Below are 24,872 nucleotides of genomic sequence, written 5' to 3'. Positions count from 1 at the left end.
AAAAACAGAGGAAGTCTGGTTACTAAATAGCCTGACTTTGAGGACCAGCCCAGTGGACTTAGAACACACAGTAATTTGCTATATGTCTGAAACAAGTAACTAGAAATCTTTTATTATTGGCTGTAATAGCAAGTGGCATCTCTTACCATGTTAGGCAGCTGACATTTCAAATTGCATTTTGGTTGGTTGTTATACATGAAATAGTAGGATATGAGTAGACTAAAAATGAGAATTTGCTGCCCAGGGATGACATGAAATAGCTAACATCTAGGGGTTGCAAACCATGGCAACTCATCAGGATGTTGCTTTGTGATCTCTTGGATTAGGCTCTGGCCCAGGGTCACTGGATTGGAATTGGAGAAGGGTTTGGTAACAGGATGTGAGTGTTGTACCTTTACTCAGTGGCATTTGAATTTGCAGTTCAGTCATGTTGCTAAGGTCAAGTAGAAATGACATTCAGAGAATATTTAAATTCTCACAGAACCTAGACAAGGTCACATTTGTCAGCAAAAATACTCAGATGGAATAGTCTGAGACTTAGCAAAATGAAAGACAGGATTTCCTGTCCTTGGTAGGTAGATAAAATGTATGCACATATCCATTAATATAGACATATCCCTGAACAGTTTATATGTAATGAAAATGTGGGAAATTAAACCCTTTTTATAATTGTCTTCTGTTATAAAATTGGAACTGAACATCCGTAAGAAAACAATTTGGCCACAAACAAACCACAGCTGCTTTCTAGTGCTCTGTGACCTCTATTTCAGTTGGAAATGGCCTGCAGGGTGTGGAATTTGGACCAGGGAAAGGAATTCAGCAGAGAAGGGAAGGAAGCAATTGGGACACAAGGTACCACATTCCTCATCCCCTGCATTGGCTTTGACCACAAGGACAGCATCTTCCATGTGATAATGTACCTCTCAGGCATGCTTCTCACCAGGGATGATCAATGGAAGCCACCTGGAAACTAAAGCGCTCTGTTCCTAAGTCTGATCCCAGTTCTGCCACTCACACTGTGATCTTGAGCAAAACACATTTCAACTCTGGGGGTTCCCCTAGGAAATGAGGGGGCTGAGTTTCCTCTGGCTATCAAGTTCTGCTATTTATCATCATGTAGGGGCAGAGCCAGGTCTCCACATTGTTTTTCTTTGCCATTAAGCCCACATTCCCATCCTAACTTTGCAGTGGAAGTACCATTCATGGTTAGTGGGACCTCCTAATAATTAAAAGAAAGAGAAAAAGGATTTGTTCCTATCCCCATACCTTTTAAAGTTGTAGTTTTCTGAAGCAAAGACTGCCATGCAGTGAGGAAAGGATGACATTTCAGACAGAATACAGACAGTTGCAATAAGTTGTCCCACTACGAGTACCGTCAGCATCAGCTTGGCTTATATTTACTGAGCATTTTCTGTATGGAGACAGTACTAAGCCTTTTATATACATTAAGCTGTTTAATCCTTAGGACATATTCACATGTACACATGTATAGGTATGTTGCACGTGATAAATATAAAATTGAGCATTTGCTGTGTACTGGCTGTTATGCAAAATCAGTACAATAATCCACTGAAGTCACTAAATGGATTCAGTCAGTTGAGCCTCACAACAAAGGAGGTGTTATCAATTATCACTGTTTACAAATAAGGAAACTGAGCCATAGCTAGTAACTAGCGGAGCAGGGATTTGAACCCACATAGCATGGCCTCAGCACCCTTTCTCAAAACCTCTCTGCCTGTGGTTTTCCTCACTCATATGACATAACCATCACCTGGGGAACTTTAGAAATATAAGAATCTTGGGGCCCATTCCGGATCAGTCAGAATCTCTGGGATTGTGTCCCAGACCCAGGTTTGCTAATATGCAGCCAGGGCTGGGAACTAGTGCCTCAGATAGAATACCAGGGTTATGTTGTTGGAGAGTTGCCTGTAGCCCTACAGCCAGCAGATGACTGACCGTGGACTTGCATCCAGGCTGTAGGCTCTCAAGCTGAATATCTTGACAGTACAATGGGCAACAATTCAGTTGTCATTATCTGGGCTCATATCTACCACCGTGCCTAGTTTTTCTCTCTAGTCTAAATCCCAAAGCTACAAGTTCATTTAGGGCCTTTTAAAGACTGTGTGATATACCAATTATGAGAATTAGAGCACACACTCCTTGTTGCAGCCAAAGTAGTGATTTCCTACTTAAAAGTTTCAGAGGTAACCTTTGCTTTTAGCTGTCACCAACTTAAATATAAGTTATTGTGCTCTTTCCTCATTGAGCAAAATAAGCACTGATAGAGTCTAGGACAGTCGTTCTAAAATTTTGATGCATGTTGGAATCTCCTGGGGATCTTTAAGAGCAACAGATGCCTGGCTTCCACCCCAGATTTTTTTTTTTTTCTCTGTAGCCCAGGCTGGAGTGCAGTGGTGTGATCTCGGCTCACCACAACCTCTGCCTCTCAGGTTCAATTGATTCTTCTGCCTCAGCCTCCAGAGTAGTTGGGATTACAGGTGCACACCACTACACCTGGCTGATTTTTTGTATTTTTAGTAGAGACAGGATTTCACCATGTTGGCCAGGCTGGTCTTGAACTCCCGACCTCAGGTAATCTGTCCTCCTCGGCCTCCCAAAGTATTAGGATTACAGGCGTGAGCCACCGTGCCTGACCTCTGATTTTATTAGTATGGGATGTAACCTCGGCAATGGGAGTTTATAAAGCTTTCCAGGTGATTCTGATGTGCAGCAGAGTTTGAACCAGTGGTTTAAGAACTTGGTCTGTGAATTCACAGATGTGTTGACTTGAGAAGACTGTGGACTCACCTCATGGATAAAACTCACTTTTTAACTCTCTGACAGTGTCTCTTGCATTTCAGCTGGCATGATTAATTTGCATTTAATTCTACTCATTTCACTACCTGACTTGGAATTGCACCTCATTGTCAAATGTTGGTTTCTCCCCAAAGGTTGCTCTTAGACTCATGCAGTGATATTGGCGACATGTCTGTAAGATCCCTTTGTAAAGTTCTCAGCCTCATTTGACTCTCTTATTTCCACTATAGAATATTTCTTTTTATGTTGTTTTACCTTTTAAAACTTTTTTTTGAGACCATGTCTTGCTGTGTCTCCCAGGCTGGAGTGCAGTGGTGCCATCTCAGCTCACTGCAACCTCTACCTCCTGGGTTCAAGCAATTCTCCTGCCTCAGCTTCCTGAATAGCTGGGATTACAGGCATGTGCCACCAAGTCCAGCTAATTTTTATAATTTTAGTCAAGACAGAGTTTCTTTTCACTGTGTTGCCCAGGCTAGTCTTGAACTCCTGGTCTCAAGCAGTCGCCTGCCTTGGCCTCCCAAAGTGTTGGGATTACAGGTGTGAGCCACCACGACCAGCCTAAAAACATTTTTATGATTTTAATACATGTTGCTTTTTTTCTTCCAAGAGCAAAATAAACACCTCTTCCACATAATGCTTTATAGTAATAAACCACCTATGGTTCTTTTCCCAAAATGGCTGACCATCAGACTCACTTCTGGGAGACAGCAGCTGACATGCCTATAGGGTTTAACAGCTAATAACATCTGACAGATAGGTAGTGATATGGTGGAAAGCTGGAGATTATGTAAAGAAGAATTGACTCAGACTTTATCTGCAGAGATTGTTAGTAAAGTCAGATTAACATAATCAACTGGAAAATATAGCTGGATTATAAAAGTATATTAAGGCAGAAGTGTAAATTTGTTGGCAAGTGTGCAAATGTACTGGATTATTCTAGAAATCATTTTTGCAGTAAGTCTTAAATAGGTTTTTAAATGGAGAGAGATGTTATTTGGTGGATAAAATGAGGCAGGTAATTTACAAGTGGAACAATTCTTGATAAAGGCTGGGGATGGCAAATGGAGTGTTGCAGGCCACTAGGCCAGCTAGCTAGGCTGGTATGAAAAGTATAAACTGGGTATAGCAGATAATGAGGAAGGATTGCTGAAGTGGATAGAGCTAGCTATTGCATGAGATTTAATAGGAAAAATACTTTGGAACAGCTTTAAAAAGAAAAAGGATTTATCAGGAGTTTCTGTTTTCCTTTGTGTGGTTGTTGAAGTCTAGTTGATTGCTAGTCTGTAATTACGTTGGTATTTTGGATCACCAAACAAGGCTAGTAAGATGAGTTAGTTATTATGCTTCTCTTGAGGGTAAAGCTTTTGAAATTAACTCTGCTTCTTTAGGTTCAAAAATTTCTAATTCTGTCTTGTCTACACCTTGCTGCTGTAATCCCCAAGAAAAGAAAAAGGGGTTAGGATGCCTCTCTTTTGAAATGGAAGGGTCAGAGCAGGCAGGGGGCTGTCACTGTTGTTTCTCTTTGTTCAGAAATTAGAACATGTGAGCAAGTGGTTCCACCCCTCATTTTGTGAGCTGTTTTCCTCCAATATATCCTAATTTTTCCCATGACGTTTCAGCCTGTTTCTTCACAAGATTGTAAGGCCTGAAAGACCCCATTGTTTGGCAGGAGTGCAGGCTTGTGCACATTTGCTGATCTGGCTGCCCAGGGTCTGAGTGTGGGTGGTACACTGCCGAGGGATCGTGCAGAGGGAAGAATGCATGGAGCAGACTCCTGGTAGTTGCAAACACTTTCTGTGTATCAAGAGTTCATAGAATGTCTTTTTGTAGATAGAAAATACTGCACTTTTAAAATGTTGTTCACAAACTGCAATCTCATTGACAGAAATAGGGACATTCCTTTAGGCTAAGAAAAGTTTCTTAATGGCGAAATCAAATTGATGAAGGCCTTATTCAAACTTCACTTCATCTTCAGATAGATTCAAACTTTTGTTCTTGCAATTCACACACATTTCTTGATGGCCTATCTGGGATTTATGTGAGCCCTTGGAGTAGCAACCTCACATACTATGCATGGCAAATCCTAGTTAATGCATACTTTTTTGAGAGTACAAGATGTTAATTATAGTAAGAGAAGAAAAATTCAGTAACAGAGGAATCCCAACTAAAGTTAAATAGATTTTTTTTTGAATAAAGGAAGCTGGAGTTTAATACTAATGGGATTTTCTCTAAATTAAGTTAATATATTATTGTTGTATTAACTCTTCAGGAGTTCGGGCTGCAGTGAGCTATGATCACACCATTGCCCTCCAGCCTGGATGACAAAGTGAGACCCAAGTGAGACCCTGTCTCTTAAAAAAAAAAAAAAATCCAAGGTCTTGGGCTCTGTATTTGATTAATGGTAATAGACCAATAGAAGACATTGCATTTATATAGATTTATAAAATAACATTCACATTTCCAATCAGATTTACAAAATTCTTCCTTATTTTCAAATGTTCCAGTGGTAGCAGTGACTTTAGGACTAGAGTCAGTATTGTGAGTCGTTTATGCACATCTCTTCACAACTCCATGTTCAGTGAGTCATGCTGGCAGCTTGAAATCAGCCATGGTGGGAGAGTTTACACCATGTAAATCAACAAACACTACAAATTGGGGCTCCTTACCTTTAGAGCCTGTTTTTAAACATTTAGCAGCATACCACTGCCCAAAATGGAATTGAGCAGTCAGGGAGTCTCTTCTTGAGGCAAGTCATGTAGGGCTTCTGTTCGACCAAAGAGCCAACACGAGCGTCTGGAAATACAAGGATGGCTGTGAGGCTCCTGAAGAAAAGTTCTTCATAGCTCCCCATTTTTCTCTTGGAGCCAAAGTCTTGCTATGATCTTAAAGCTGTTATGCTGTGGCCACCCTTGACCTCTCTCATCTTATTCCCACCACCATCCTCCTGGCTCTCATCTCTAGACATCTGGTTTTATCCTTGTTTCTGTAGAAACAGGGTTATACATTTTGGCTTATACATTTGAACTTCTTATAAATAAATGAATCATTGATTAGGAAGTTCTATCCCAGTATTTTTCATAGTCCAGCCTGATCATAAATTGAACAGGCAAATTCCTCTCGTCACACATGTTCAGCACACTCGATGACATGCCAGGCAGTGCTTCAGAACCTTTGTGGGATGTTGGCTTCCACGTGGATTAACAGTTACAATAAGTGAACACAACACACGTCACTTAGTGACATATATTCTGTTAGAGGGTCATGTCTACCGACTCTACATTTTGGATGCTCTGACTTTTACCTAAAATAGTTCCAGATTATCATTAGTGATTAAAATTTGAAATAAAAATTCTTGACTACTACATTTTCTCCAAGCTTTTAGATTAGTTTGAGGCATATCATGAGATTATAAAATGAAATGCTAAAGAACTGTTATAATTTCCAATATGACTATGCCTTACAATTCAAATATGCTCATTTCCAGAATTCAGGTGCAGAAATTTTCCATTGTGAATTCCAATGCAAAGGAATGTGAACTTCTTATATTCATGTCAGTTTCGTTTCTCAGCTTCAGATAGTAAGTAGTAAGAGTAGCAAATAGCAAGAGATTTGTCTGAAAATGTGAGTTTTGAGAGCAGAAATTCAGATCGTGTTACTTGTATTATCTGGGAGTATCAGGATTTTCTTAATACAATGCAACCAAATACATAGAAGTAAATCTTATTCTGGATTACTTTTAAAAATCAATTGAGGCTAAGCATGGTGGCTCATACCTGTAATCCCAGCATTTTGGGAGGCTGAAGCAAGCGGATTGCTTGAGTCTAAGTGTTCAAGACCATCCTGGGCAACATGGCAAAACCCCATCTCTACTAAAAAAAAAAAAAAAAAAAAATTAGCTGGGTGTGGTGGTGTACACCTTGTGCCAGGTACTTGGGAGGCTAAGGTGGGAGAATCACCTGAGCCCAGGAGGTCGAGGCTATAGTTAACTGAGTTTACACCACTGTACTCCAGCCTAGGCAACTGCAGTGAGACCCTGTCTCAAAAAAAAAAAAAAACAAGTCAACTGATACAGGCTTTACTATCTGAAAGCTCCACTCTATCTCACAAGTGCCATTGAATATATTCTATGAAACAGTTCTACTTTATGGAACATTTGGTAGGCCTCTTTGCATATCTTTTTATTAATGTACTTAATGCTCTATTGTAATTTGTTTTGTCTCCTCCACTATATTTGAGCCCCTTGAAAGTAAAAATTGGTGTCGTAGCTTTGCTTCCCCAGTGCCCGGCATTGCCACATGGTGGGTACTCAGCACATGTTTATTATGTGACATTGCAGTCTACTGCAGAAGGAAGCAAGCTTGAAAAGAACAATGAAACTTCATATTAAATATACAATCAGTGACCTTTAATTCTAGGCACAAATTTTAGCATGAAAAAAATTTAATGGTTCTGTGAGTCTTTCACGTGATCTATCACATACAGTCATCTAAAGTTTTCTGAATTCCTTTTACAAGTATCTTCTGACTCTTACTCTTCCATGCCATCCTACTTGTCACCGCCCTCATCTGAGCCTTGTTCTTGTTCTTCTCTGTGTCCCTTGCATGGACTGTGGAAGCCACCTCAAAAGCCCTCTCTCAGACCCAGTGCTTCTGCTTCTCCACATTGTTGCCATTGTCTCATGAAACAAAGCCAAGCGTATACTTTGGTCTCCACTGGCTGCCAAATAACGTCTAAGCCTGTGCTTTCCAATATAATAGTCGCTAGCCACAGGTGGCTATTGAGCTCTTAAAATGTGGCTTATCCAAATTGAGATGTGCTGTAAGTGTAAAATCCACACCCTGTTTCAAAGACTTGGTATGAACAAAATGTAAAATAACTCATTAATACTTTTTATATTGATAACATGTTAAAATAATACTTTTTTCCATAATACTAAGTACATTTCTCCTGTTTCTTTTTACTTTTTTAATGTGGTTATTAGAAAGTTTGAAATTACAGGTTTAATTCACCTTATGTTTCTGCTGGCCAGCACTGGTCTAAGCTGTTATCATGACATCTAGAGTTTCTTAAAACCTGGACTCAGTTACCTTTTTGGCCTTATCTCCCAGCCCTTCCTGTCCTCTCACAAAATTTCTCATAACCCCCAGACTCACCAGCCCTGTTTATATTTATGGGTTTTAATTTTTTTCACATTTAGTTTCTTCTATCTGAAATGTCCCTCCTTTTCTTTTTTGGCTGTCAAAAATCCTGCTCAGACTTTTAGGACTGGACTTAATTGTCCCGTGCTGGTGACGTTATGCTGCATTTTTCCTCAAGCAGAATTAGCTACTCCTTCCCATGCAGTGTCTCTCAGCACTTCCATTATTGCACTTGTCTTGTTGTTCTGCCATTAGGTGCCTTCTTAAGTAGACTCCTCAAGGGAAAGGCTGCAACTTATTTCTCTGATGACCCGAGGGCAATACCTAGTGTGTAGTAACCACTTAATGGATGTTTATTACATGAACTTATGAATTAATTTCATCCTGCTACACACACTGCTGTTTTTATATACACCAGACTTTGATCATATTAACCATTGGCCATGGAAAAAATTAGATGCTGAGGTACACCTAATAGGACTGGACCTTTCAGCCTTAACCTCAATTTCAGGTTTTGTGTTCAATAAAATGGCCTCTTTTTTCTCACTGGGTGGCTTATGATTAAAAAATTATAACTTTGAACTTATAAAAATCCATGAATATTGTATAGACTGAAAGTATAAAAGGACAGTATAAATTACTGCTTTTTACCTATCTTGTTTATAGGGATTTCATATAAGATTTTGTTTGATTGAAGATTTCACTTCAAAACAAGTTTGGAAAGCCACCATTTTATTATTAAATTTCATTTACATTTCTGTACCAAAGGTTTCATTTTGGTTTTGATGAAATGATTTCTACTATCATGTTAGTTCACATAGGGCAAGACCTCAACTTTAGTTGCACAAAATTGGGAAGCTTTTCAAAAATAGTAATGCCTAGACCACTCCACTCAGGGATCCTTGTATAATTGAGCTGGAAGAAAGGGGCCCAGGCACCAGTATTTAAGAAAGGCACAAATACCTGTAATAAAATGATTCTGCAGTGCTTAGAAAACCAGGTAGTTAACTATGAAAATACTGACTGCTAATTTTTTTAATTGCTAATTTTTCTTTCTTTTTGTTAACTGTATTGTCATTGTCTTTCAACTATGTTGTATTGTCTTTCTTGGAAGTAAAGCTAATGCAATCTAAAGTTTGTACTATGATTTTGAGACCCCAAAGAGCATTTAATAGATGCTATCATCTGTGGACAATTTTCCTAAGGCTTCTGAAATTAAAAATCCCTTTTCTGTCACTCTCCAAAAACCTACATGCAGCAGAATTTTAATGTCCCTTATTGATAGAAATAGCTAACACAACCCCTATTTCAGATCATGAAAATAAGGACTGACAAGGGCAGTGGGTTTAAGAAGTTTACACAGGTAGTGGCCTTCCTGGCACCCTTGTTAGCCTGAATAAACAGTACTTCCCTGACAAATCCTCTGTAGCTCTGCCACGTTGATAAAATCTGACATTCTGTTTAATCACTTTTTATTTTATTTTATTTTTTTTAATTGCATTTTAGGTTTTGGGGTACATGTGAAGAACATGCAAGATTGTTGCATAAGTGCAACGTGGCAGTGTGATTTGCTGCCTTCCTCCCCTTCACCTCACTTTTTAATGATATTCTCCTTTTGTTCTTGGTATGTTAGAAACCAGCACCCCCCCCCCCCGCTTTTTTTTAGAGTGTGGGAAAGAATTAACTTTAATTTCCTAATTCAGTAAAATGGGCTGATAATGCAGACCTTATTCTTAGGGGGACAGGAAGAAAGAACCTAATTTCTATATATCAAATACATCTTCATACATTTAAAAATATACAGGGTTATAAAGTACCTTCAGTACATTAGAGGAGAAACTCTGGGGTAAATACTGGAGACACTGTGAAAAAATTCTATAAATTCTGATGGCAGGTTCCATTTCATTGCTCTGTACTATTAAAAGTGCAGATGTAAATGAGCATAAGTTTTACAGGTTGTCAATTTGTTACAAACAGCTGCATGTTCTTAATCTTCTAAAGTGTCATCTCTTTCAATGTGGGCTGTTTAGTGGGGAAAAAAAAGCCTCAGAAAAAAATACACATTTAGGATGAAATCCTTAGGGCAGAAAAAAATCAAAACCCGTATTTAACTTGGTTATTTGCAGTGGTGGTATGTCATCCTGTGTGAGACTGACGTCAGGCGGCTTGAATGCAGAGGCAAACTTCGCGAGCGAGTGTGTGTGTGTGTATCTCAAGAATGTACCTATTTTTAACATGCTGGATCAAGTGTCAGTGCTCAGTAGGAGATGAGGAAGGGGTAGAGCCCGACTTGTACCGATTCCTCGGATGGTAAATGGCCCTCTGGCGTGTTTACAATACAGCTGTGCATTCTTAATGACTCTGCTGCTACCATGTCAGGTAAGTTTTCTTTGCACGTGATGAATGGCAGAGAGTTCTTTAGCAGAGAGAACCAAAGGAGCTGGGAGGAGGAAAGGGGAAGGGAAGAGCGGAAAAGAGAGAGAAAAAGAAACACGCAGCTCCAGAGGGACATAGCCTGTGCTTTGCAGTTGCTTGTGTGGATAGAAACCAGATGGTAAGCTGGAACACCCGCTTGGCTATCTGAGGAGCCAAACATATGGTTAATGGTCGGGAGAAATAGCTTTCAGACCCAGGGCTTTGCTGACTGCTTCATATTACAGATTGTTACAGTGTGTCATGACATTGCCAACCTAAGTGCTTAATACCCACTGCGGGCTCTGGGCATACACTTACAAGAAGGACTTTTAGCTCTTTGCTGGCTCTAAACAGAGAAGTGACATCATAGAGAGGCTGTAAATGTCTAGTGTTGGAGGTAGGGAGAGGGATAATTTGTAGTGGAAACAACAAAACTCTTTCTTTCTTCCTTCCTTCCTTCCTTTCCTCCTTCCTTCCTTCCTTCCTTTCTCTTTCTTTCTTTCCCTTCCTTCCTTCCTTTCTTCCTTCCTTCCTTCCTTCCTTCCTTTCTTTCTTTCTTCTTCTTTCCTTCCTTCCTTTCTCAAGCCAAGGCTTCACTCCCATGAACTCTACTGTTCTCTGAGAACCTTTTAATACTAAATTGGCCCTCTTACCCGCCCCCACGCACACACACGCACACACGCACGCAGAAGTTCTAAAACCAAAATACACAGCCCAGGCCTTGTCCCCCAATTCCAGTGGATTTGACAGGCTCCGTTCACCTGGAAGACACATCACTGTACTCAGAAGCCCTGCATTTGAAGTTTCTGTTTTGGGGACCTTTGGGCAACAGCAGGCCTATGTTATCTAAGGAACTGCTGAGCCCATTCATCTGCTTTTCATGGCCAGCTTCCTTTTATTTTTAGCCAAATCCGTCAGGCTTGACAGGCGGGTAATTCAAGCCAGAGAAAGGGCAGAACTCCAGGTCCTTTCCACACAGCAATTCTTCTCCTCCCTCCTGGGAGGGCTCCAGACTTGGCCTGCTTCAGGCAGATGGATTTGTTGAGTCATGTGAGATCATTTACATAAAAACACAGTGAGGCAGTGGAAATTAAAAAAAAAAAAAAGAAAGAAAAAGAGGAGGGTGGGGGAAGAAGAAAGAGGGGAAGCCAGGGGAGCGCGCGCTGCCCTGCTGCTGAGGAGCATAGGAATTTTGCAGTGAGGCAGCTAGACTGAGGAATGCCTAGAGTCATTTGTGTATAAGGTAATGTCTAGTTTACAGAGTGGGGTGGGCCAGGCGAGGACGGCGCCTCCAGCAGCTCGCCTCTATTTAAAAAAACGGGGTGTTGGGAAACTTCTTTAAAAAATTTTTAGAGCAACACCCACCAAACAAAGACCACACTGTTGACAGCCTTGGGTTCCAGTAGAGGTAAACTACCAAGGGGCTGGTTTACAGAAAATGAGTTTGCTCTCTGATGTCATACAAGTTTGCTTTGTCCTGACTCCAGCATGACACTGAGGCAGCAGGGAAGGGAGAACAGGAAAATTGGAACTGTGCTCTTGGTTAATGGTTTCCAGAGATTATTTAGCAGGACTTGAACAGAGGGAGGGAGGAAAATATTGTGGAGAATTGCTGCGAGGTGTACCATAATTGCGGTAGGTAAAAAAAAAGTCATTACTATGGTTTCCTTGCTCAAGAAGAATTGAGCAATGACTTCGAAATGCCAAGTAAGGTATTATTTTTCCCTACCACAATATTTTTTTTCCTTTAGCTTATGGGGCATTAAAAAAAAGCCCGACTCTTACATCATGGCAAACAGTATTAATGTGAGTGAATCAATTTTGTTTACTGTTTATACCACAAGCCTTTAAAACATTCCATTAAAAAATTGTCTCCTGCACATTCATGAAATTCTTTTTTCCCTTCAGATTTGCTTACATGCATTCGCTTTGCTCGGATGGGGATTTTTTTTCCCTTTTTTGCTGGAGTGAAAGAATTCATAAAAGAATAATGAGTAGGTTATTTAAATGTATGTTCTTAAATGTAATGAAAGTATGCCATGTGGATGAAAGAGAATATTTGGAAACAGGAAGAAAATCTGAACTGGGGAGCATTTCAGAATAGTCACCCTGATTATTTTCGTTATGATGCACTTCTGCAATTCTGCATTTATTTAGAAGCCTATTGTGCAGCTATTTTTTTAGCCACCCTAGAATGTAGGTCAGCATCAACATGGTTCCTCATATTTTGTTCGTATTTTAAAAGTTGAAACATTTCACAATTTTTCTCAGACCTAGATATGCTTAGGTTATATAGACAGTTTTTAGTGACCATAGAACTTCCTGCATAAACTCCTTCTGTTAATAGCCACCACTGAATTTTGATAGTAGGCACTCAGATCACACCTTGACCTGGAGTAAACGTGGCACTGATGATGTTGGTGGTAACACAGTCTAACACTGAAGCTGCTCCACTTCTTCCCAGGCACTCTGATGATCTCACTCTGCTTAAGGTACAGCTTTTACTTTGCTCAAGGAGAGAACTGGTAAATTTTTATGGTTGTTAATTGTTTATATTTTGGGGACCCCAAGTTGCATGATACCACATTATTATAATGTGATTGTAAGTTGTCATGATTTTAAGTCTACCTGTATCCTTGAATGTTCCCTCCCCATCAGGGTTTCCCAGTCTCAGCACTGTTGACATTTTTGAGCAGATAATTTAGTATGTGGGCTGTCCTGTACATGATAGGCTCTTCAGTAGCATCATTGGTCTCACCCACTAGATGCCAGTAGCACCCTCTACCCGCCCTCCAACCCCTAGTCATGACAACCAAAAATGTCTACAGCATTGCCAGATGTCCCCTGGGAGGCAAAATCACTCTGGCTCAGAACTTCTGCTCCACATTGCTCATACTCTGGTTTAGAAGCTCATTCTTTACATCGTGAACTGGCTGCTCAGTTACTTCTAAGATTGAATTAAAGGTTGTGAAATAATGTTTTAAGTGGGAATTCCAAGTTAAGTAAAGTTTTCAAAGGTGCAGGCAAGAGTATTCTGATTATTGTTATGCAGAACAGACTCTCTCTTGGAATTCCCACCTTAGCAGGTGGATCCCCTCAAGACTCCCTTATAGTGAGTTTCTCAGTGCTGTTTAAGAGGAAGTGGCCCTACCATCTGAGCCTAGGGAAGTTGACATTAGCAGAAAAGGAACTTCCTGCCAGTCACCTGAGCAGAGAGCCTAGGCGCCCAGGCTCACCGCCTGTATATCCAGCCTCAGAAAGAGGGCGAGGCAGCAGCAACAGTTCTTTCATGGGAGCACAGCCGACCTCCTTCCCATCCTGGTGGCTGTGGTCTCAGAAGCTGAAACTCTCATTAATAAGGAATGTGGAGCTTTACACAGCTAAGACAGGCATAAATTTCCTCTCTTTGTTTTGTGAGGACTAGTGTCAACTGCTGTAATGAGATCAGAGGAGACCCCAGGGTCAGCTGCTGGAGCCGCTTTCTGTGGCTGTTCTCTTAGCTGCTTGCTGTCAGAGAATGCAGTGACTCCCTGCAGACTACCGTTGTGACGTGGTAAGGTGGTTGTACCCTTGTTGCATTTCTTGCCGTCTTTGCTTCTCTCATTCTACTAAAACATCAGTATGCAGTCATCTAGTTCTAAATCATGGAAAAGTTAATGGAAGGCAGATGCCTTTCCACAGAACAGAGGGCAGGCTTAGTTTGGTGTAGAAAATGCAGCCTTGGGAAGGAAGGTGACCTGCTTCTTTAGGGTAACTGCCCAGACCTGCTAGTGATGGCCGAAGGTAGGTTTCTCAAAGCCTGGGCTACCCATAAGCTCTTTCTCACCCAGTGGCACTCTGTAATGAGGATGAGTTAGTGAAAGAGTCACAGCAATTAGCTTAGGCTACAAAGAACATAATTCTAGCTGTAGTCTAATGACAGCTAGAATTGTCTACATATGGGACCTAAATATGGTAGAATTGCATTTAGGGAACCCAATTCTGGCAGAATGGTATCCTGAGCTCATGCAGCCTGGCCTCCTTCTGACCACCCACCCCAAAAAGTCCTAAGGTATATTGGTTAAAATAACCAATATTGGTTAAATATTTTCAAGTACATACGAGCTTTAAAGCAGGACAGGGAAATGCCTAGATCCCAGAAGACATTGATGCCACTTACCTTAGAGTGTTTCAGAGCCAGCTATAGGCTCTAGGGTCTAGGGGTATGATGTTTATACTTACACAGGAATTGTTTGTGAAAGGGTGGCAAGAAGATTTTCCCCAGTCTGTCTAGGGCTTTAAGTATGTGTGTTGGGGCACAGAACAGGGGGATTAAAACCCAAGACTGCACTGTTAGAATAGCTGTGGGGTCCATAGTTACACTACTACCTGCATGGTGTAACTTCAGCTGTTTTGGCAGAAACTGGTTTGAAAGCATTGAAAGCCCTCAGGCCATAGTGGAGGCAAACACTAGATCCCTGTGGAAAGGTAGAACAACCCAGGACATGGTATTCCCTCAAAAAGAACAAGCCACACTAAGGAGAAGCTGGTAATAAGAAATACAGAATATGGCCAGATACAGTGGCTCATGCCTGTAATCCCAGTGCTTTGAGAGGCCAACACAGGAGGATCGCTTGAGTCCAGGAGTTCGAAACCAGTCTAAGCAACATAGCAAAACCCTGTCTCTACAAAAGATACAAAAAATTCCCTGAACATGGGTGGCGCACACCTGTAGTCCCAGCCACTTGGGAAGCTGAGGTGGGACAATCAGTTGAGCCTGGGAGGTTGAAGCTGCTGTGAGCCAAGATGGTGCCATTGCACTCCAGCCTGGGTGACAGAGTGAGACCCTGTCTCCAAAAAAAAAAAAAAAAGATACAGAATCGAAGCCCCAGAAAAGCAGAGGTTAACAGTGAACCTCTGAGATTGCTTTCCAGCAGAGCACATCAGGCCAGATAGAGTTTTCTTCTGCAGATTAATGAAAGTTTCTTCCCAAGAGGAAAAAGGCATATAACCCATTCTGGCTTGCTAAGCAGTTTCAGTTGTAAGCACTATCCCCAGTTAAGGTGACAATCCTATTTATAGCTTGTCCCCAAGATCTTGAGAATATTTTAATTCCTGAATTGGAAACGTTTTATTGGAGAGATAGCTGGTCCCCTTAACGCTTCTTTAACAGTGCTCCCATTGCAGTGGGTCACTCTGAAGTAACCCACCAGGCTGTCTGTTATTTCACCTTCTCACCAAATCATAGGAAATATATTTGCCTGAATTGTACAGCAGACCCCTGCAAGGGAGAGAGAAGCCAAAATTGTTTGGAGGGCTCTGGGATTCTTTCAGCATAAAATCAAAGAAACCCAGGTAAATAAGACATGGTTAGTAAACATTTGTCCTAGATGAAGATAATTCAGCCTTCTCAATCCACAGTGAACAAATGGATCAAGAGTTGCCTGGAACAGCCAGTGTGTACTCCCCGTGCAGTGATGTGCACTATTGGCAAACATGAGTTGAGAATGCTAAACTTAATGCATGATTCCTTAATTTATTAATAGGACTATGAAATCTCTTGTAATTTTTTTTTCTTCTGAAGTGCACAAAAAGCTGTTGCCAGTAGTACCCAAATAGTGCCTTGCTGACCTAAAAGTATGCCATGCTTCTTAAGAAAAAAAAACTCTTTAGTATTTATTCTTAATTTGGACTTCTATAAAATTTAATTTTGACCACAAAATATTGTGGTCAAGCAAGAAGTAGATCTAGTTATTGACATTAAAGCATTAGAAGAGGAGAGAATGAAAGGAAACAGGCTCAACTGGTGCCAGACTTAAGGGAGATCTTCCCAAACATTATAATTTGGCATATATTGAGTGCCTACTATATGTAAGGCAGCGGGATAGGTGCTGGGTATTTGAGTACTAGTACAAAATAGACAACATCTCTTCTCTTGAAATGCTCAAAACAATTAATCCTCAAAAGACTCTCAAGAGGCATAAAGAATTTCCCCCAATTTTAGGGATAAAGGAACAGAGACTGAGAGAGAGCCAGTAACTTGCCAAAAATCACATTCTGCACAGTGGAATTGATATTCAGACTGACTTGGCCCCTATCTGTGCTTTGCCCACTCTTCTCTCAGGGCTTTCTGTGGGCAGCGAAGCCCTAGCAGTACAACCCAGAGGGACCAGGAGGCAGGGAGGGAGTTTTCTCCCCCGGTGGTTTACAGGAACAAAGGATTCCCCTGACTGAGCTGGAAGATGTGCAGAAGAAGAGGCAAACTAGTCAACCAGATCCAACTCCTACAAAATTTCCAAAGTATTAGCATGAGTTTCTACCATTACTTACAACAGCAAATGGTTTTATGCAGTGCCTCAACTCTGTTTCTTGTGTATCAGAAACTCTAGGTACATGGGGCTTGTTCCTGCTTTGCTGGGGCTAGAGCTGAGTGGCAGACCCCCCAAATGCTCCATTCCTCACTGTCTTCCCAGACCTGGCCTTTCACTCATCTCATTCTTTCTTGACCCCTACAGTCATCTGAATTTGTGACCCCTGGTTTAAATAGTCACTTAGGCAAGGGAAGTGGGCCAGGCCAAGTAACCTCTTGGGGGCTCCTCTGTGTTGTGCCTTTAAATTGAGATAGTCTTAAATCACTGGAAACTGCAATTTACATTTTACAGTGATAGCCTGATTCTAAACATTGGATATCCTGACTTACGACTTGACCAAGTGTAAGAAACCCCTAGCCTGTGTGCCAGAAGTGGGTATATGAAAGTGACAGGCACTCTACCACTTGTCACTCTTGGCCCTTTCGTGGCCTCTGTTTCTCCCGATCTGGCTCTCAGAGCATTTGTGTGTGTGTGTGTTACCAACAGTGTGTCTCTCTTTTATAATTTATCATCCTCTTGTTTCCTCTTCATCACCATTTCCTATTGAACCACAGCTCATATACTAGTTAAAATTTCAGAACACTCGTTTTTAAATTACCTAATCTATCCTTGGGGAGGAAGGCCCAAGACGAGGAAGATGCTCTTGTCTTTCTGGCTTAGAATGTCTGTTTTCAATGGTATACTGTGAAGGCAGCACACAGGGGAGCAATGCAGAATAGCAAACTTTGTCCAGTGTCTTCGAGCAGAACCATGTTATAATGTGTTTACTGCCTCCATGTGGGGGTGGTAAGGACACTGAAGTCATCGAGAACCACAGCCACACATCTGCTGTAACTTTGAGGATCGAGAGGAACCTGCAGGAAGCTCGTTGGTAAGCTCTACTCTGTTCCTCTTGCTGCTTCTTTAGGAAGCAGGGAGTGAGCCAGCCGCTTGGGAAGGAGGTGTGTGTGTACTGGGAGAAGGGGGCAGGAGTCTAGTTTTTTTGCCTTTGGATCTTTTAATCCCAACACCATTCCTCCTATTTTAGAAGGGAGGGATTAGCCTTTCTGTAATAAAATGGCCTTACTTTTTTTCACTTGTAAGTTTCCAGTTGAAGATTGTCAAGACTTAACTTCAAAGCCATGTGAATTACTCTACCCCTTAAAATAGACTAGAGGAAATTACGAATATTGCTATCACCTGTCCATCTGATTTCCCAAGTTTCTTTTTTTTTTTTGAGACGGAGTTTCGCTCGTTACCCAAGCTGGAGTGCAATGGCGCGATCTCGGCTCACCGCAACCTCTGCCTCCTGGGTTCAGGCAATTCTCCTGCCTCAGCCTCCTGAGTAGCTGGGATTACAGGCACGCACCACCATGCCCAGCTAATTTTTTTTGTATTAGTAGAGACGGGGTTTCACCATGTTGACCAGGATGGTCTCGATCTCTTGACCTCGTGATCCACCCGCCTTGGCCTCCCAAAGTGCTGGGATTACAGGCTTGAGCCACCGCGCCCGGCCTGATTTCCCAAGTTTCTAAGTCCTAGATGCAAGAGCATTTTTTTCTAGACTTCAGAGCCTGTTCACCTTGTATTACTTCACTTATTCCTTCTCCAAAAGCTCTTGGGTCTGGCATAGGCCCTTATGCTGTAGCCCTCTGCCTAAGCTGTTGGGTGTGGTAGTGGGAAGGGTAGGTACAATGGTCCATCCCACAGGCTGGCCTCATGGTGCATTATGTCTAAAAGCTAGTGAGACCTTTAACACTGCGAAGAGTGACCTGCTTGCTCTTGTTGGCCTGTCTGTCTCCCACGGGAATGCCTGACCTACCCAGCTTTGAGATATATTACAGAAGGCTTCTAAAATGGACATCATAGAAGCGGGTGGGAGTTGGAGTGGGAAGAAAAGCCCAACTCACCATATTCCATTCAATATTGGTAGTAATTATTAGTTGCATTTTCAAGGACCAAAACAACACCACACACACACACACACCCCCCCTGACACTTAAGCTCCTCTTTAAAGAGCATAGGATAAAGGTGGCTTATGCTCTTCTCAGCATACCTCTACACCACATTAGCAGTGATCCAGGTAAAATAGGCTTCTCTCCAAGGTAGATGGAGGTTGATGGTAAATAAATAGTGGTGAATCAGGTAGGCCTGGTGTTAACTTTTCTCCAACTTCCATTTGCTGACACCTGAGACATGAGAGTATAACCCCAGAGAAACCATAGGATGTGGAATTGTCACCAGGGCCGGAATCTCTGGGTCCTTTCCATAGTGAGGACCTGGCTGGTGAGAGGCATTTGGCCATGTTAACAAACCTCTGTCTTTGTTTGCTCACCTACCCTTTGTTTTTCTCCATTTTTTCTATCCTTCATTTTTTTCTTGTCAATTCTCTCTTATTAGATTTATTTTGTCTCTGCCTTCTTTTTTTTTCTTTTTTCTTTTGAGATGAAGTCTCACTCTGTCACCCAGGCTGCAGTGCAATGGTGCAATCTTGGCCCACTGCAGCCTCCACCTCCTGGGTTCAAACTGTTCTCCTGCCTTAGGCTCCCAAGTAGCTTGGATTACAGGCATACATCACCATGCTCAACTAATTTTTATATTTTTAGTAGAGACGAGGTTTCATTCACCATGTTGGCCAGGTGTATCTCGTACTCCTGACCTCAAGTGATCCACCCGCCTCAGCCTTCCAAAGTGCTGGGATTCTGTTAGTTTGGCCCACCTTTCTTCTTTATGCATACTTCTGTCTACCTGGAAAGACAAATTATTAACCTTTTAGAAGTCTAAGATTGGCCATTGAACCAACTGTTAGGATCAACTAAGTGGAAGTCATACCGGGGCTTGTGGGATTAAGTTTTTCAAGGCACCCTTTAAATGCATCTGTGGTTTCATTTTGTTCTAGTACTAATTTTTTCTTAAAAAATTAAAGAGAAATATTGAATAATAAACTAAAAAAAAGAAATCCTGATTCCACCATGGTCACTCAGGTATCTTTTTCCCAAATGCTTTATATTTAAGATGTAGTCTCCTTTTTTAAGCTGTAGATTTTGCTAAGCTTCTTAAACTGAATTGGCTGCAAAACAACCAGGTTCTCTCTATTTCAAAGGAGATGGAAAGTACTTGATAGAACAAGGCCAGTCTTTTTGGTTGCTGTCCAGAAGTGAACTGACCCAGTTTCCAAAATTGTCATCTGTTTTCTGTTAAATGGTGGTCTTGGGGTGTGTGTGTGTGTGTGTGTGTGTGTGTGTTTTGTGGGCCTGTATTGTGTTTTTTATTTGTGGTCTTTCACATGCTTTAATTCCATAGTGTCTTGAAATGAAGTCACTTCTAGCCCAGGGTCTGTTGCTTGTTACAGCAGAACCAAGAACAATTCTTTTACCTCTCTGAGTCTGGTTTCCAAATTAGGAAAACTACCACCCAGATTGGTATTAGTATAAAATGAGAGTGTTAATATAAAAGTGCATTGTACAGTTTGAGGTACTATGCAGCTGTATAATATTCTTAATATTTTTTAAAAGATTTACAACCCTGGCATTAAGAGATTTTCCTTTTTAAAAGAACTCCAAAGGCAGCTGCAACAATTATTAGCATTGTTTTTAAGACCCCACATCTAAAAGCCTGCATCATCCTAGGCCCTGTGAGTGAGAGCAAAGAAAAAGCTATAGTAATATTTATTTTAAAACGTTCTGTGTGATTAATATTTTCCCTCAAAGGGTTTTTAGCCTGATTTGATTGTAAAACAACATACATGAAAATAACATAAAAACAGTTGGGCCAGGGGACAGGAAGGGATCTGTAATCAGTTTAGCGCAAGCTATTTATCCAAGTTCTGAGAGTACAGGGATTGTGGCATGATTGGAGCTGGGTAGGGTTCCTCAGGGAAATTATGTTCAAGAATCCTTGTCTGTTTGTTATTATCTTCTTGTGCCCACCTTTCCTGTGTTGATACCAATGTGTACACAGAAATGGAATTGTGACATGAGGCATCTCTGCTGGGCATTTAGGCAAGCTTTCCAGTTAAGTGCTAGGCTGTAGTTTTTAAATGAATTGATACATACATTGAAAAGGAAATGCATGTATAAAGTTCTACTTTAAAAGTAAGTAATGTATTAGCATCTGTTTCTAGAAATTGAAAGAGTAAAATTTATATGCATTATTTTTTCAGTCACTTTAAGATCGATTAGAATTAGGTATTGAATTTTCTTGACTTTGAAGCCGTGATTACCCAGGCATCGTGTACATGTGGCGATGTTTGGATGTATTCATACTACAAAGTTGGAATTCCAGGATCTCTCCATGTTGTACATTATTGTTAAAATATGCTACTGCTATGACTAAATGTGGTATTTTCTTTGGAATCTGTATTTCAAACAGCCAATAACTGATTTGCGGCTTTCTCTCCCTGTCTTCTGATTTATAAAAGGAATGTAGTAATATTATATTCACAGAATAGTAATGTGCATGGAGTAGGAGTTTATCTTTGAAAATGTAAATTGCAAAATCATTTTCTTAGTGAAAGATGTTAATATGGGGAATACAGCTTTGGGATTCTCCCATTTCCTGGACTTATTAGCAGACATGTCATTCTCCAATATAGACAAAGGCTGATTACTAAGAACTAAAGATGGTTATAGTGGGCTAGTGGGATTATGAGTACCTTTTTCTTTTCCTATTGAACATATTCTATATTGTTACTATATTATAATTAAAAATAGTCTGTTTTTCATTTTTAAAAGCACTGCAGTTCCAGTTAAACCTCCAATCCCATGTATTATGGGAAGGTGCAGTTATATAAATCCTTCCTAGATGCAACTTAAAAAACACACACACACACAAATTGACCATCAGGAACCTTACAACGTTTTGCTCTCTTCTCAATTCCACCTGTGAACACCTTTCAGAGGAAAAGCTACAAATCCATTTAAGTGGTTGAAGTTATTTTTTAAAAATATTTTTCCCTAATATTGGACAAATTAAGAACCTTGAAACTGGCCAGGTGTGGTGGCTCACACCTGTAATCCCCTAGCACTTTGGAAGGCTAAGGCAGGAGGATCACTTGAACACAGGAGTTTGAGACCAGCCTGGGAAACATGGAAAAACCCTGTCTCTACAAAAAATATACAAAAGTTAGCTGGGCGTTGTGGTGCATACCTGTAGTCCCAGCTACTCAGGAGGCTGAGGTGGGAGGATCACTGTAGCCCAGAAGATTGCGGCTGCAGTGAGCCGTGTTCATGCCACTCCACTTCAACCTGAGCAACAGAATGAGACTCTATGTCAAAAAAATTAAAAATACAAAGAAGAACCCTGAAACTATACAATGACTCTTTTACTCTACAGTGTAATTCATATGAATCAAAAACTTCATGTAAAGAATAAATAGCATGAATAAAAATATGGTGGACTCTTTTTCTATTTGGGGGAAATTGGATTGTTTAGTTCATTTGGCCCATGGAAAACTGACCTCCTGAATTCCCCCATGGTACACTGCCTTCCTAGCAACTCTGTGGAAGTTCTAGCTGTTGAGCCGTGGCAGCCCCTATTTGTACTAGTTGCTTTTCAAATTCTCAATAGCCACATCTGACCAGTGGCTACCATGTTGGACAGTGCAGACTTGGATCATTGCCATCATGGCAACAGGTGCCGCTGGACGTGGCAGTGCTCTGTGCCTCCCTGAGCACCAGCTGATGGATTTCTTCTTTGTTTATACTCACAGAGCAGCCGTCTGCTTCAGAAAGTGAGGGCTCCAGGAATGAGGAGAATCATCACGAGCTGTCTCGCATTGTGGCATGTCTGATCCCTTGCTCCCGTCCCTGCAGCATGAACAAGGTAAGAGGTACTTTGAGGAATCAGCACTTGTATTTTCTTTATGGTACTATGATTTTCTGGAATACATATGTCGTTCCATGATGTGAAGAGGTTACGTCTCCTGCCAGCAGCGTTCCAGAGTTGAAGAGTTGTGTGATCCCCACAAGCAGGATCACAGGTGCTGGTGGCTATTCTGTGGCTGTGTAGTCCTCTGGAGGTGTCATTTATACTTGCCAGGGGCCTCTGAGCAGCTGAAATACTGGGTTTTAGTATAACTGCTTTAGCATGAATACTGGAATATTGAGGTTCTGAGGCTAGATTTCCTGGGACTAAATATCACCTTTTTCAGATGCTAGTGTCAGTGACCCTAGGCAAATGTCCTGACTCCTTGGTTCCTCAATTTCTCCATCTGTAAAATGCTGATAATAATGATACCTACCTGACAGGATTACTGTAAGGATGAAATGAGTTACTATGTGTATCAGTGCTTAATATATAGTGCCTGTCCACATTACAAGCACTTGATAAGTATTTGGTGCTGCTGTCTTTAATGTTGAGGACACTATTATCCCTTAGACATAGTTGCAAGAGAGTATAAGGTGCATCTTTTCCATTTCCAATGGAAAAGGTGTAACATTTTGATTTATTCCTTGATTAAATTGGTGATTACCGAATGGGCACTACAGGGATAAATGATGAGTACAACTTGAGACATGCCTTCAGCAGGTGGTAGAGTATCTTGGGGAAACGTAGTGAGTGTGTTCTAACGAGGTATGTACCAGAAGCTCTGGAGGCACAGAAGAAGGAACATCCAACTCTGAGGAATCTGGGAAGGATGATGTAGAGGAGGCAACATTTGAATAGGATTCTGTATGGAAATGGTAATTTCCTGGACAGGGAATGTAGGGCAAGGCATTCCAGGTAAAGGACTGTGTTTAAGCACAAAAGCAAATGAGAAAGTCTGGCGTGCTCAGAGAATAGCAAAAAGTTTGGTGTGGCTGGAACAGGGTTTCTCAGCCTTGACACTTGATATTTGGACCAGGTAATTCTTTTCAGTGAGAGACTGTCTTCTGCATTTTAGGATTTTTTGTAGCATCCCCTTGCCTTCATTCTAATTGTAACAACCAAAAATGTCCCTAGATTATTGCCCAGTATCCCATACGGGGACAGAATTACCCCTTGGTTGAAAACTACTATGCTAGTGGAAGGTGATCAGATATAAGCCCAGAGAAGGAGGCAAGGGCCACATCCTATGAGCCACTGCAGGATTTAAAATGGGAGAGACCTGTTTTGTGGGCCTGTTATATGGATTGTGGTTGTGAAAACAGCATATGGAATCTCTAGACTTTAGAAAGCCCATTTAACTTGTGGAAATTCTACTAAATGACTCTCTTCCAGTGACTTTTCTCGTGGCCATTTGCTCAGCCTTCTTATGGGCAGGAAGGGCCCTGAGCGGCTTCAGTGGTTGGAGAAAGCTGGAAAAGCCCTCTGTGCACTTACCCTCTTTCCCTAGATGCAAGTTTTGTGAAAGACTGTGGCTGCTTTACACTTTCTGAAGAGACCAGCAAAAAAACAAGCAGTTGTTTTTTGAGGAATTTTCATTTGGCTGAGCTGAGCCAAAGAGAAAGAAACCAGTGCTGAGTTTTCTCGCTTCAGCCTCACCCCAGCTTAAACACTTGGCTTGAAGCTGCCTTTGAGAAGTGAGCTGTTGGAATACTGGAAGGTAGACATGTGTTCTGCCCCAGGGTCCTGACTGGACGGGAGACTGTCCCCTTGGTTGAAAACTACTGCGCTAGTGGAAGGTGGCCAGATATAAGCCCAGAGAAGGAGGCAAGGGCCAGATCTTGTGAGCCACCGAAGGGCGTCCTCCCATTGGGAGATCCATGGCTGCAAACCTTTTTTAGCTCTTAGTATTGGGAGTTTGTTGTATTGAAAAGCTAAGGCAACTCTTGAGAACTCTCTTATCAAATCTCTTAACAGTAAATGTAGCTTGCTGTGACAGCTCTGCCCTAAGTTTCTCCAGGGCAACCCAACACCTAATGTCATGGATTTACTCTCCGTTCACAGCTGGGAACCAGACACCTCAGAAATGTCAAGTGTCTCAGCAGGTATGTCTGTTGCTTGGGATATTATTATGTTCTGCCTGAGTGGCTCAGTACATGCTTTATTTTATATTTTAATTGAAAGTAGTGATTAAGCATGATGTGTCACTTTCATGGGTCAGCATTTTTCTTATGGCTTTCTTGGCATAAGACAAAGAATAGGTCACTCTCTGGGGAGGAAACAGCTCTTCTCAGCATAAATAAAACCAGAGAATCTCCTCTTCAATTATGGTGTTAATTGGAGTGCTAGAAATATTGTGTGACTGACG

General features: G+C 41.3%; 1 long non-coding RNA gene across 1 annotated transcript in view; it reads left to right on the top strand.

The window, feature by feature from the left end:
- The window catches only part of LOC135273849 (uncharacterized), an 87,795-nt gene extending 63,257 nt beyond the window's left edge, over positions 1–24,538 (top strand). Inside the window, exons 2-3 of the long non-coding RNA XR_010341632.1 lie at positions 22,410–22,522; positions 24,482–24,538. This is a non-coding gene — a long non-coding RNA (uncharacterized LOC135273849). The remainder of the gene's footprint in view (positions 1–22,409; positions 22,523–24,481) is intronic.
- Positions 24,539–24,872: the final 334 nt, after the last annotated feature.

The sequence above is a fragment of the Aotus nancymaae genome, unplaced genomic scaffold (assembly GCF_030222135.1).
Source record: "Aotus nancymaae isolate 86718 unplaced genomic scaffold, 86718_ANA_hifiasm-v0.15.2.pri h1tg000009l, whole genome shotgun sequence".
Lineage (NCBI taxonomy): Eukaryota > Metazoa > Chordata > Mammalia > Primates > Aotidae > Aotus > Aotus nancymaae.
The sequence above is the reverse complement of the archived record's forward strand: the minus strand, read 5'-3'. Positions and strand labels throughout refer to the sequence as shown.